We start from the raw sequence: 13,504 nt of genomic DNA, 5'->3' as shown, positions 1-13,504 counted from the left end.
CAAAAATTTAGGTCAAAAATCTAGGTCAGAAGATTTAAAACTGCTGAATAACACAATTTCTATTGAAGAAATTTAAAATGTCATTAAATCCTTACTTACAAAGAGAGCCCAGGCCCAGGTGGATTCACTGCAGAATTCTACAAGCAATACAAAGAAGACCTAATGCCAACACTCCTCAAACTCTTCAATGAAATTGAAAGGGAAGCAATCCTTCCTAAGTCATTCCTGGAAGCAAATCTTACTGTAGTACCAAACCTGAGAAAGACCCAGCTGAAAAAGAGAACTGTAGATCAATCTTCCTAATGAATACAGATGCAAAAATCCTCAATAAAATAATGACAAATGCGAAACAGCAAATCATCAAGAAGATTATACACCATGACCAAGTGGGATTCATCCCAGGCATACAGGGATGTTTCAACAAACATAAAACAATAAATGTAATCCACCACATCAATAAAACCAAAATTAAGAATCACATGATCATTTCCATAGATGCAGAAAAAGCATTTGATAAGGTCAAACATTCATTTATGATAAGAACCTTGCAGAAAATTGGGATAGATGGTCTTTACCTCAAAATAATAAAGGCCACCTATGACAAACCAACAGCCAGTATCGTACTAAAAGGCCAGAAATTGAAGGCCTTTACTTTAAATTCAGGCATAAGACAAGGATGTCCCTTATCACCGCTCCTATTTAATATAGTACTGGAAATACTAGCCAGAGAATTTAGATAGGAGAGAGAAATAAAAGGGGTAAAGATAGGAAAAGAAGAAGTTAAATTATCATTATTTGCAGATGACATGATACTCTATGTGGTAGACCCCCAAAATTCCATTTAAAGAGTCCTAGATATAATAAATAAATTTATCAGTGTAGCTGGATTCAAAATGAATACTCAAAAAGCAATAGCATTTCTACACACTAACTTCAAAGTCACTGAGGGAGAAATAAGAGAAGCCACACCCATCACAATAGCAACCAAAAAAATGAAATATTTAGGAATTACTCTCATGAAAGAAGTGAAAGACCTATAGAGGGAAAATAATAATGCACTGAAAAATGAAATCGAAGATGATCTCAGAAAATGGAAAGACATCCCTTGCTCATGGATAGGAAGAATAAATATTGTGAAAATGGCCATTCTCCCAAAACTCATACAGATTCAATGCAATCCCGATAAAAATACCATCAACATACCTCAATGATCTTGAGAATCACTCCTAAAATTCATCTGGAGTTAGAAGAGACGTAGAATAGCAAAGACAGTTCTAAGCAGCAAAGGCAAGGCAGGAAGCATCACAATCCCTGACTTGAAATTATACTACAAAGCAACTGTAGTAAAATCAACACGGTACTAGAACCAAAACAGAGCCGAAGAACAGTCAAATAGATTAGAAAATACAAATACAACTACAAACACACTCAACCATCTTATCTTTAATAAAGGGGCCAAACATGTTCACTGGAAGAATGACAGTCTCTTGAATAAGTGGTGTTGGAAAAACTGGCTCTCCATATGCTAAAAACTAAAACTAGGCCCATGCCTCTCACCATGTACTAAAACAAAATGTAAATGAACCAAAGATCTAAATATTAAAACAGTAACATTAAATCTATTGGAAGACAAATTGGGTAAAAAACTTGAAGACATTGGAGTAGGTAGAGAATTCATGAACAGGACTCAAAATACATAGGAAGTACTTCCCAGAATCAATAACTGAGATCACCTCTTATTAAAAAGTTTCTGCATGTCAAAAGAAATCTCCAGCATAGTGAAAAGAAAACCCACAAACTGGGAAAAAATATCTTAGTGAACTGCCCCTCAGACTAAAGTAATTCTCTTTAAAACATATAAAGAATTTAAAAAATCAGACCCCCAAAATTCAAAGACCCAATCCAACAGTGGACATCTCAGATGAATACCCAATTCTCAGATGAAAAACTACAAATGGCAAATACATACATGAAAAAATGTACATCATCCTGAGTCATTAGAGAAATGCAAATTAAAACCACACTGCGATTTCATCTCACTCCTGAAAGAATGACCAAGATCAAGAAAACCACCACCAACAAATGCTAGAGAGGCTGTGGGGAAAAAGGAACTCTCCTGCACTGTTGGTGGTAGTGTAGACTGGTGCAACCATTATGGAGGTCAGTCTGGAGATTTCTCAGAAAGCTGGGATTGGAAGCCCCATTATACACAGCTATTCCACTTCTAGACATATTCCCAGAGGAACTGAAAGCATCTTACCACAGTGATATATGTGTACCCCTGTTTATAGCAGCACAATTTGTAGTAGCCAGATCTTGGAAACAACCTAAGTGTCCATCAACTGAGGAATGGATAAAAAGTTGTGGTGTTTTTATACAATGGAGTACTACTCAGCTATAAAGAATGACCAGATTGAGATATTTATAAATAAATGGACGCAGCTTGAGACCATACTCATAAGTGAAATAAATCAAACTCCCATGCATAAATACCGAATAGTTTCCCTATTGTAAGAAATTATAAGAATGCATAAGAGTATATGGTAATCATGATTCCCAATTTTATTGATTTGAAGCCATATAATGTTTTCACTCATTAATTGGAATGGTTTTAATCTGGGTTGTTTGATTTTATTGTCTGTGATAGTACAAATAGATATTTTGAAGAAAACAAGACATCATAATAGCTAGTGCTGATTTAATATCATCTTGTTTTGAAGTCTCATTAAGCTGTCATTCATCTGTTTACATCGGTTATAACATGTTGTATCTTATTATATTTTAATATATGTGATAGTAAAAACAATAATTTTTATAGGCAAAGAGATAATTCAGAAACTGTTTTTTTTTCTTTTTTTTTTTTTTTTTTGGTTAGCTGTCTCTAAATACCCTGTAATGCTTTCATTCTCTTGAATGGTTTCAAACTGTCTTGATATGTTTGATGCTATAGTATACAAACTTATACTCAAATATTTCAAGGAAAGTGACACTGTGGTAACTGCAATTATGTCAGGTTATTTGATGGTGAAACACTATGATGCTTAAATTGTTCTGTTCTGACCTGTGTTGTTCCGTTGTTATGTCCTCTTTTATCTCAATCTCCCGGGTTTTTTTCCATTTTTTGAAAAAAAATTAATTTATTTTTTCTTACTATTTTTAATTAAGGGAAAAATAAATTATAAGATAGCAGATTGTGTTATAGTAACTTTTTTGTTTTCCTATTAACCTGAGTTGAAATCCTGTATTGCTCTCCCAATCTTGTTTTTTGACTGATTTTACTCTATTCTGTTTTGTTTGATAGTATCAAATTTGAGGGTATAGGCAACCATTTTGAAGGCAATAAGACTTATTATGGTGCCCATTATGGTTAGACTATTATCTTCTTTTGAAGTCCTGTAAGGTATCCAATGTTTAAGTTTTATTGGTTTTGTTCTGTACTGTTTTGATCAATTCTATTATACCTGATGATATAGGCAACTATTTTAAGATAGCAAGAGGCATAATGGTTACCATTGTTGATCACCTGGTATTCTGTTTTTACATCATGTACTATGTCCATCCTTCTGTTCTAACTGACTGTTTTGCTTTGTCACATTTGTTTTTTTTTCTCTTCCAAAAAAGTAATAAGAACTGTGGGAGCAATAAAACCCAAAACGTATAATTGTTATTGTAAAAAAGAGAGGAAAACAAGTGATCTGAAGGATATAACTGCATGTATATTTAAGTGTGTAAGATAGAAAACCATATTACTAATTTTGGCTCATTGAACAGAAATGTTTGCAATCTCACTGTTTGAATGTCCAATTTGTATGCTTTAATTTTGTAATTTGAACAATTATTTATAAGATGACAATACATAATCTATTAACTAGTGATTTCTTACTGCATATTTTTCTTGAAATTCTGTATTATTGTGCCCTTTCACTGTTTTGTTTTGTGTTTCTCTTTAAATAAAAAGAAAACAGAATTCTTCAGGGATTCCATTTGGGTCTGGGCTCTACTTTGTAGGTAAGGACTTAATGACATCTTCAATTTCATTACTAGAAATTGGGTTATTCAGTAGTTTCACAACTTCTTGACCTAGCTTTGGTACTTCTTCATATGTTTTTAGGAGTCTGTCAATATCTTCTGTATTATCAAACCTATGAGAGTAGAGGTTTTCAAAATAGGTGTTGATTATATTCTGTGTTTCTACAGAGTATGTGTTGATTTCACATTTTTCATTCCTTATTGCATGAATTTCAGCTTTTTCTTTCCTTTTTTTAAATAAGGTTGACTAGGGGCTGATCAATTTTATTTTTTCTTTCAAAGAACCAATTCTTTGATTCTCTGATTCTTTGAATTGTTTTCTTCGTATCTGTTGTATTAATTTCTGCTCTGATTTTTATAATTCCCTCTCTTCTTTTGGCTCTGGGCTTGACTTGCTCTTCTTCTAGGTGTTTGAGGTATAACATCAGGTTACTTACTTATATATTCATTCTGTTTTCCTGATATGGGAACTCAGTGCAATAAATTTTCCTCTGAGGACAACTTTCATTGCATCCCACAGATTCTGGTAGGTTGTATTTTTAATTTTGTTTGCTTGTAGGTATTGTTTAATTTCTTCTTTTACTTCACTTGTGACCCAGGGATTACTCAACAGTGTGTTATTCAGTTTCCATGTGTTTGTGGTATTTTTGCAGTATCTTTTATCATTAATTTCTAATTTCATGGCACTATGATCTGATAACATGCATGGGATAATTTCAACTCTTTGAATTTATTTAAATATGTTCTGTGAGCTAATATATGGCCTATTTTAGAGAATGTTCTGCTGAGAAGAATTTGTATTCTGATGTTGGATGGAACACTCTGTGTATGTCTATCAAGTCCCTTTGTTCACAGAAGTGATTCAGTTTTGCTATTTCTTTGCTGATTTTCTGTCTGGTGGATCTGTCCCTTGCTGTCAATGGTGTGTTAAGGTCTCCTGTTATAACTGTGTTACTGCTAATTTGGTTTTTCAATTCTGTTAATACTTGTTTTATATAACTGCGTGCTCTGCAATTTGGTGCAAATATATATTTAACATTGTTATCTCTGCCTCTTGCAATTTTCCCCTAACCAGTATGTAATGATCTGTTTGTTTCTTATATTGTTCATCCAGGGATTCTGTCTTTTGGTTTAGTTCCTCCAATTTTTTAACTGTGTGTTCTTTTGATATGTTCAGCATCTCTTTCATTTTTTTTATTATTTCTTCTTTTACCTGGGAGATTATTTCTAGTTTGAATTCCTTTAAAGCTTCCCACAGTTGCTTCTTTATTTCAATTATTATTATGTCCAATATTTCAGGTGTATGCCATATATTTTCTTCTATGTACATAGCTCCTAAGGTTTCTTGGGATGGACTAGAGTTTTAAGATTGTAATTTGGTCTTTTGTTTTGTCATTTTCCTATATTTCTGTGTTTCAAGTGTTATTCCAAGGCTTCCTGAAGGCCCGTTGAAAATCCTCTTCTATGCCTTCAGCTCCTGGGACTCTGGACGCCCAGTTCCCAGATTGAGAGAGGATCACTGGGGGTGGGGAAGCTGGTTCAAGACCTGCCAAGCTGGTCCAATGCAACCCGACGTGGACTTCCCTGTCCCAGGCCGAGCGAGGATCCCAAAATAGCTGGGCTAGGGGATGGTGCAGTGACACTCTCCCCAGGCTGCCCACCCTCTGAACTCTGCTGAGCTAGTCCAGTGCAACAGTAAGGCATGGAGTTTCCTTTCCGGAACCAAGCAAGGATCACAAACTAGCTGGGCTTGGGGATCATGCAGGAACTCTCACCCCAGGCTGCCCAGCCTCTGGGAGTGATGGTGCCAGCACACCTAGAACTCAAGAGTCCACTAAGCATGGAAGGGGGGTGCGAGGCCCCCTAAGACCCGCCAAGCCAGTCCAGTGCAACAGAAAGATGTGGAATTTCCTGTCCGGAGCCAAGCAAGGATCCCAAACTAGCTAGGCTTGGGGATCGTGTGTAGACCCTCATCCCAGGCTGCCCAGCCTCTTGGAATGATGACACCAGCACACCTAGAACTCCAGAGACTGCTAAGCATGGCAGGGAGCAGTGAAGCCCACTCAAGTCCCACTGAGCTTGTGCAGGGCAACAGGAAGATGTAAAGGTCCCTGCTCAGGCTGAGCAAGGATCCCAAACTAGCTGGGCTTGGGGATCATGTGGGGACACTCACCCCAGGCCGCCCAGCCTCTTGGAGCGATGGTGCATGCTTAACCTGCCCAAATTTGCATCCCCATGATTTACAATCACCCTCAACCCAACCCCACCCTGTAAAGTCACCCAGCAAATGGCACATCTTCCCTTAAGAAGGCAGAATAAGAGGAGGAGCAAAGATGGCGGATATATAACAACTGGCTACAGAGGTTCCCTGAGATAGTCAACTTAGAATTCAGCATAGTACAGGATGAATTCTCTCATCCCAAGATAAATTAAGGTGACTTGCTGACCATCTGAGCTTCCGCTGTGGTTTGCTGAGGTCCCGCTGTGATTTGCCGAGGTCTCACCATGATTTGCCAAGTTCCCACTGTGACATGCTGAGGTCGCCCCATAACTTGCCGAGCCATCTGAGGTCCCGTGGCTTCAACATTGAGTTTGTGGGTCAGTAAGCCTAATGGAGAGCTAAGTTGGTGAGCCAAAAGGAAAGCTGAGTTTACAGGGTGCCTACATTGACCTGTGGTGAGTGACAGGAATAGAAGCATTCCATAAATAGGGGGGATCCGGCAGATGACATTCTGGGACTGGGCAGGACTGACAAGTACAAGGGGCAGCAGTGACTTCAGTTAATTTTTCCTTTCCTGAACAGGGTTGGTGGAATGAGGTAGGTCTGGGTCATATGACGTGGCTGAGACCCAATAGGTTATCCGAACTCAAGTGCTTACACACACTAACCACACTAACCCAGTGAAACCTCAGAAGTTTGACTGGCAGTGTAGGTGACAGCAGCTTGACTGGCCTGGAAGGGAGGCGGCACAAACAAATACAGTGCATGCCACAGCAGCTTGAATTATCCGGCACCATCAAGCTCCAACCACTGCCTCTGGTGCCTCTGGGCCACTGGTAATAACTGTTACCAAGGGCCACCAGAGGCTGGGGGAGCTGAGAGACTCTGTGGCTTCTGGCTGCTGACACCCCTGCACCCTCTACCCCCTCCAATCTGGAGGGGAGGTGGCACAAAGTAATACAGTGCAGGCCGAAGTAGCTGGACTGATTCGGAGGGGAAGGGCCACTATACGCTGTCCCTGTCTGCAACTGACTAGCACATGGCAGTGTGAAAGTTCATCTAGACAGCATGCTTCAGAAGAATTACAATGAACAAAGAAAGAAACTGGGGCCTCCTGGAAGAAGCAAAAAAGATGGGAAGAGGAAGCAACAACAAAAAGTACCCAGGTCCCAACCTTGAGAACACTGACCCAGGACTGGTAAATACAAAGAAGAATGAGAACAACAAACATGAGTATCAGACACAACACCAGTGGACATAAAGAGATATATTCAGGACCTCATAGAAGAGTTCAAAACTGAAATATTTAGCCAAATAAAGACAGATATAAGAAGATTACTAAAAGAGATACTAACTTGGAGACACCTTCAAGCAGACACAGAGGGAAGAAGGGAGGAACGTAAACAAAAGAGAGAACCATTTGATGAAGAATATAAAAAATATAGAATACATAAAGCAGATTCAAAAGGATCACCAGGAAATTAAAAACTCTATGGAAAGATGGAAAATCAGCTTGAAAGAAACTAAGGTTAGATTATCCAAACTGGAGGACAGGTTTGCAATGTGGGGTCATAAAAGGAAAAGTTTCTTAAAAAATAACAAGGAAGCAAGCAGTAATATTACAAAGGCTAGAAGATGACAAGAGGATCTATAACTTAAGAATAAAGAATGTGGGGGGCTTCCGGGAGAACATGGCGGACAGATAGCAGATACTACGGAGGCTCTCTGAAAGGCTTGGTGCAGAAGTCAGGAATGGTGCGGACTAAGGAGACATAAGCCAGTAGAGATATGCTCTGCTGACTTAGGAACGAACTGGGCTGAGAGAAACTAACTTGGAATGCAGTCCTGGTGCTAAAACAGGAACAGAATAGCCTCGGTGTGGAGGCTAGACCCCGCGCCATTGGAAGCCGCGATTTGGGTTTGCCACCGCGCCGTGGCTGGCTGCCTCTACAGCGGCTCGGCAAGGAGAGAGACGCGCAGAAGCTCTGAGAACGGGAGTCTGCGAACGGAGTCAAAAAAGGATGGCCAGGGAGGCGTACACTGACTTGTGGTGAGGTGAGTGAGACAAACTGACACTCTACCACAGTTTGACTCCAGCGGAGGACTTTCTGGACTCAGGCAGTCCTGCGGGAGCAGGGCGCGGTGGCGACTCCAGCCACACATTCCCCTCTCAGATGGGATTGGTGAAAAGTGCCTGGCCTGCGTGACACTGCTGGTGGACTCAGTAGGCTCACCCAACCCAGATCCCAGAGCCTGATGGTGGCCCGGAGGGGCGACACCCGCATAGGCTGCCTAACTCCCTGGTTTGCTGCGGTGGGCGGGAACACCTAGCCAGTGCAATTCGATCAGGCTGTGGCTGACAGGGAGGGAAGCTGGGCCTCCTATGTAAGCTTGCATATATAAGGAACAGAGAATATGGGAAAAGGCAGCAACAAGAAAGGCTCCTCGGCCCCCAATTCTGAGAAACAGGCAATAGCGGACACCGCACCAATAGACATAAAGCACCATATAGAGAGCCTCATAGATCAATTCAGGAATGAAGTTATCAACAACCTGAAGCTAGAAGTATGCAGAATAGTTAGAGAAATGCTAAGCACCACCCAGGAAAAAACAGATGGTGGAATGGAAGAACAGAAAAAGAGGGGAGAATTGTTTGATGGAGAAAACAGAGAAAGCATAGAATACGTGAAGCAGGTTCAAAGGGACTATCAAGAAACTAAGAAGTCTATCAAAGACTGGCATAACAGCTTGAAAGAAACTAAGGACAGACTATCTGAACTGGAAGGCAGACTTGTAATATGGGAGAATGAAATGAAAAACTTCTTAAAAATAACAAAGAAACAAACAGCAATAATACAAAGACAAGAAGATGATAAGAGGAGCCATAACTTAAGGATTAAGAACATAAAAGAAGAAGTAGGGACACAAACAAATGAACTGCAAAAGCTACTCACAGAAATAATCCAGGAGAATTTTCCTAATTTAGCAAAAGGTAAAGATACTCAGATGTATGAGGCATACAGGACCCCAGCTACCTACAACCCAAACAGGGCAACATCCAGGCATATAATAATAAAAATTCCAGAAATTCAATACAAGAACAGAATATTAAAAGCTGTCAGAAACAAGAAACAGACCACTTACAAGGGAACACCCATCAGAATTACAGCAGATTTCTCTGCACAAACCATCAAATCACGAAGAGCGTGGGGGGAAATAATTCAAGCTTTGAAAGATAATAATCTCCAGCCAAGATTGAGATATCCTGCACAACTATCCCTGGAAATTGATGGAAAAACAAGGTGCTTCCAGGATAAAGAGGAACTGGGGGAATTTGCAACCACCAATTCAACTCTACAGAAAGTATTGCAGGATATTCTAAAAAAAAAGAAAAATACAAAGAACCCAGAAATAGTGGCGGGGATGCCACAACGAATGGAGCAGAGAACAAAATGAAGAAGACAAACTGACAGCTACTGATAGAAAAAGAGCTCAACAGAAATGAGACAGAGAAGATTGGATGATAGGAACAGCTATTTTGGAAAAAAATGACATCTTAATAGGTAATACTGATTTAGTATCATCTTGTTTTGAAGTCTCATCTAGCTTTTGTTCTTCTGTCTCCAATGGTCTAAATAGGTTGTATCTTATTGGATTTTATTATGTACCATAGTATAAGCAAAAACCTTTTAAAGACAAGGAGATTATACAGAAACCATTGTTCATTTTCTGTTAGTCGATTCTAAATACTCTGTAATGCTGTCATTCTCTTAAATGGTTTTACATTGTTTTGATATACTTAATGCTACAGTATACCAAGTTGTACTCAAGGACTTCAAGGAAAGAGTCAATATGGTAACTACTTTTGGGTCGGAAATATCTGGTGGTGAAACACTATTCTGCTTAAATGGTTATGTTTTGATCTGCACTGTTTCACTGTTATGCCCTCTTTCATCCCAATCTCCACTCCATTATTTACTTTTTTATTTTTATCCATTTAATTAAAGGGAAAAAATAGCAGGATATATTATAGTAACCCACTTTGACTTTCTATTATCTCAATTTGAAGCCCTGTATTACTCTCACCATCTTGTTTTTGACTGATGTTCCCCTATTCTGTTTTGCTGGATAGTATCAGGTTCAAAAGTTTAGGCATCAGCTGTGAAGATAATGAGATTCATTATAACGCCCATTCTCGTTGACTTTTATCTACTTTTGAAGACCTACAATGTCTCCAATGGTTTGGTTTTGTCACTTTTGTTCTTTACTGTTTTGTTCAATTTTATTATAACTAATGATATAGGCAATTCTATTAGAGATAGCGGGAGGCATTATGGTAACCACTGTTGATCACCTTTTATTATGTTTTTACATTATGTATTATGTCCACCCTTTTGACTTGACCGATTCTGTTCTGTTATGTCACATTTGGTTTTACTCTCTTCCAAAAAAGCAATAAGAACCGTGGGAGCAATGAAACCCAAAATGTGTAATAGTCATTGTACAAAAGAGAGGAAAAGAAAGTGCTCTAAACTATATAACTGCATGTATATTTAAGTGTATAAGATAGAAAATGATATCACAGAGTTTTATGGGATCATTGAACAGAACTGTTTGCAGTATCATTGTTGGAATGTCCACTCTACAAGCTTTAATTTTGTGACTTGAACAATTATTTCTAAGATGGCAATATGTGATCCATTAACTAGTGATTTCTTACTGTTCATTTTTTTCTGTAAATCTGTATTACTTGTACCCTTTCACTGTTTTTTTTTTCTCTTTTCTCCTTAAATAAAATTTTTTTAAAAACTGGAAGAAAAAGAATAAAGAATGTGAATAAAGAAGTAGGGCTACAAACAGTGGACCTACACAGGCTATACACAGAAATAATTAAGGAAAACTTCCCAAACACAGGAAAAGGAAATGATATTCAAGTGTATGAGGCATACAGAACTCCAGCCATTTACAACCAAAACAAACTATACCCAGGCATATAATAATCAAGATCCCAGAAGTCCAATATAAGAACAGAATATTAAAAGCTGTCAGGGACAGAAAACAGATTACTTACAAGGGAAAGCCCTTCAGAATTATGGCAGACTTCTCGGCACAAACCATCAAATCGAGGAGAGCCTGGAGTGAAGTATTCCAAGCCCTGAAAGAAAATAAAGTCTAGCCCACATTGATTTGCCCTGAATAATTGTCGCTAGAAATTAATGGAGAAACAAGATGCTTCCAAGATAAAGAGGAACTTGGGAAATTCGCAACCACCAACACAACTCTACAGAGAATACTGCAGGGAATTCTAGGGAGAGAGAAAAGTACTAGGATTCCAGGAACAGTGGCAAAGAGGACTAAATGAATGGAACAGAAAACATAATGAAGAAGATAAGCAGACAACTGATAGCAAAAAAATGTGCTTAACCGAAATGAGGCAGAGAAGATTTTATTCAAAACTGATAAGCTTGATAGTATCTAGTCTGAGAGTATAGTCAACTACATTGAAGATGACAAGACTCTACGATACACATGCTAGTTTGATAACTGCTGGTTTTTTGAAGTTATATACTATACACAAAGTTGTGTTTTTATTAATACTGTTATGTACTGATATATTCAATTATACTATGTCTGATGATATAGCCAATTCTATCAGAGATAACAAGAGACAACACAGGAACCATGGTAGAAGTCTTTGTACACTGGTCTTATATGTTTATTTCATTTCATGTGTTTATAGGAATATGTTTTGATTTTCCTTGCTTTGTTTTGTTTCTCCCTCTAATATAGAAAGGATGAAAATATATGTTAAGACTCATGCATGTGTAGAATCTATAAACAGTTTATGAGAACTGATTTTATGACACATGATGAAATGAACAGCTACTTTGAAGAAAAAGAGACACTAAAGTATCCAGTGCTGATCCTGGAGTGTCATAACGTGAAACCCAGAAATAGTATTATTCTTTGTTCAGAGTGATATTAGCCTGCTTGAGTTTATTCAATCTCAACATAATTGAAGATATGGATAACTGCTTGTATGTTTAAGTGTATAGGATTGATAACCATATTTCTAAGTTTTTGTTGGATAGTTGAACAGAACTGTTTGCAATCTTACGGTTTGAATCCACACTTTATATGCCCCACTTTAGAATCTTGAATAACTATTTGTAAGAAGACAATCTGGAATCATCAACTAGTGATTTCTTACTGATTATTTTTTCTTTGAAACTATGTATTATTTCTACCCATTTTGTGTTTTGTTTACTCTTTCTTTAAATAAAATTTTAAAAAAGACTCTGAAGTTCCCAGTGCTGATCACAGAGTGTCCTGATGTGAAATCCAGCAATACTAATATTCTTTTTTAGAATGATTTTAATCTGCTTTAGTTTGTTTAATCTAAACATAAATGAAGCTATGGATAACTGCATGTATGTTTAAGTGTATAGTATTGACAACCATGCTACTAAGATTTTGTTGGACAGTTGAACAGAACTGTTTGCGGTCTCACTGTTTGAATTCGCACTTTACATGGTCCATGCTTGTATCTTGAACAACTATTTGAAAAATGACAATATGTAAGCATCAACGAGTGATTTCTTACTGTTTATTTCTTTCTTTCAATGTATGTATTATTTCTATCTATTTTATTTTGTTTAGTCTTTCTTTAAATAAAATTTTTTTAAAAAGGCAGAATAGTAGAGCAGTAAATACATTTATTTTGGAACCAGATTTTAATGCTTCACACCTCTGACTGTGCTTCTGTCTCCCATTTGTAAAATGTGTGTATTGACAGTTTCTTGTAGGGATTAAATGAGAGACTACAGGCACATTATGTATACAAGTACCTGCACATAGGAAGCCCCCAAAACTGTTGTTACTTGGTTCTGGGAATGTAACTGAGGGGTAGAGCACTTGCCTAGCATATAAGAATCTCTGGGTTTGATTCCCAGTGCTGCAAAAACAAGATAGTTATTACTTCACAGTCGTTCGGAAATTTAAGTATATTATCATCTTCCCAAATTTTTATACCCTTCTTATGATGCAAAGCTCTTCACAGGGCATAGAAAGACGAATCAGATGTACCTTTCCCAGTAGTGCTCCAATTTATACTCTTATGTCCCTCTCTTGTTTGGGAATCATTAGCAACTCACCTTTCCAACAATGTCAAAGCTTTAACTTGTTCAGTGTGTTTCTATTCAGTCTTCCAAGTCTTATCTCTCAAGGCTCCAGAATCTGTGCCTATGTCTTGGG

The 13,504-nt window shown here is 37.9% G+C and overlaps 1 protein-coding gene across 1 annotated transcript in view; it reads right to left on the bottom strand.

Moving 5' to 3' along the window:
* The window catches only part of LOC101787744 (inter-alpha-trypsin inhibitor heavy chain H6), a 70,016-nt gene that overhangs the window by 26,353 nt on the left and 30,159 nt on the right, over positions 1 to 13,504 (bottom strand).

This window comes from Cavia porcellus, unplaced genomic scaffold, assembly GCF_034190915.1.
Source record: "Cavia porcellus strain 051 isolate PalLab524CR breed Dunkin Hartley unplaced genomic scaffold, mCavPor4.1 scaffold_3, whole genome shotgun sequence".
In the NCBI taxonomy this organism is placed as follows: Eukaryota; Metazoa; Chordata; class Mammalia; order Rodentia; family Caviidae; genus Cavia; species Cavia porcellus.
This window is presented reverse-complemented; position numbering and strand designations above follow the sequence as displayed.